Raw genomic sequence first — 1,082 nt, forward strand, 5'->3', positions numbered from 1 at the left:
GTCCCCCTTACAATATCGGGGATAAAGTCTGGCTCCTCAGGCGAAATATCTCCACCACCAGGCCCTGTCCAAAACTTGATTTCAAACGCCTTGGTCCTTTCCCTATTACTGCCATCATTAATCCTGTCACTTATCGCCTTGCACTTCCCTCCTCATATCAAATTCACCCCGTTTTTCACTCCTCTCTCCTTGAGCCTTATATTCCCAGTCCTATTCCAAATCGGGTCATTCCTCCGCCTCCACCAGTGCAGCTCGAGGATGGGTCTGAGTACGAGGTTCAGGACATCCTTGATTCCAAGATTTCACGATCTAAACTCTACTATCTGGTGGACTGGAAGGGTTACGGACCTGAGGAACGCACTTGGGAACCTGCGGATAACCTGATTCATTCTCCTGACCTTGTTCAGGACTTCCACCGCCGCTATCCTTCTCGTCCCAGTCCTCATTCTTTTTCTCCATCTCCCATCCCTCGCCGCTCATCTCATCCTCCTCTTCGTTCTGGTTCACATCCTCGTTCCACTCGTTCTTGAGGAGGGGGTGCTGTCAGGAATCCCCCAATTCTTGCCACATTCCTGACTCTCGCCGGATTCCTGACCTGCAGACCACATTCCTGACTCTCAAGACACTTCTCTATTCCTGACTCTCGAGACACTTCCCTATTCTTGACTCTCGAGACACTTCCCGATTCCTGAGTCTCGAGCCACATTCCTGATGATGATGTAGCGCCTCCTCGACCTCAGCTGTATTTAGGCTGTCCTCGATCCAAGAGTGGTGGAGCTTCATCAACCTATAGTATATATAGGTTAGCCTTGTTCCATTTCTCCACAATCTGAATCAACACCAGTCTAAGGCCTCTTCTCTGTTTTCACTAGCTTTTTCTCTTTGTCTTTAGCATTTTCCAGTCTTGATCTTGTTGGGGGTCTTGACAATATCAAGCTTATGGACAACAAGCTCACAGATAGTGGTGTCTTAGAGTGGCTCAAGAACATTGTCAATGCAGCGAGTAAAGATCAAGCTTCCAAAATGAAATGTCTTTAACCTTGAGCTTTCCAAATGCAAGTTCCAATTCCACTATCAAAACC

The sequence above is a fragment of the Selaginella moellendorffii genome, unplaced genomic scaffold (assembly GCF_000143415.4).
Source record: "Selaginella moellendorffii unplaced genomic scaffold, v1.0 SELMOscaffold_22, whole genome shotgun sequence".
Classification (NCBI taxonomy): Eukaryota; Viridiplantae; Streptophyta; class Lycopodiopsida; order Selaginellales; family Selaginellaceae; genus Selaginella; species Selaginella moellendorffii.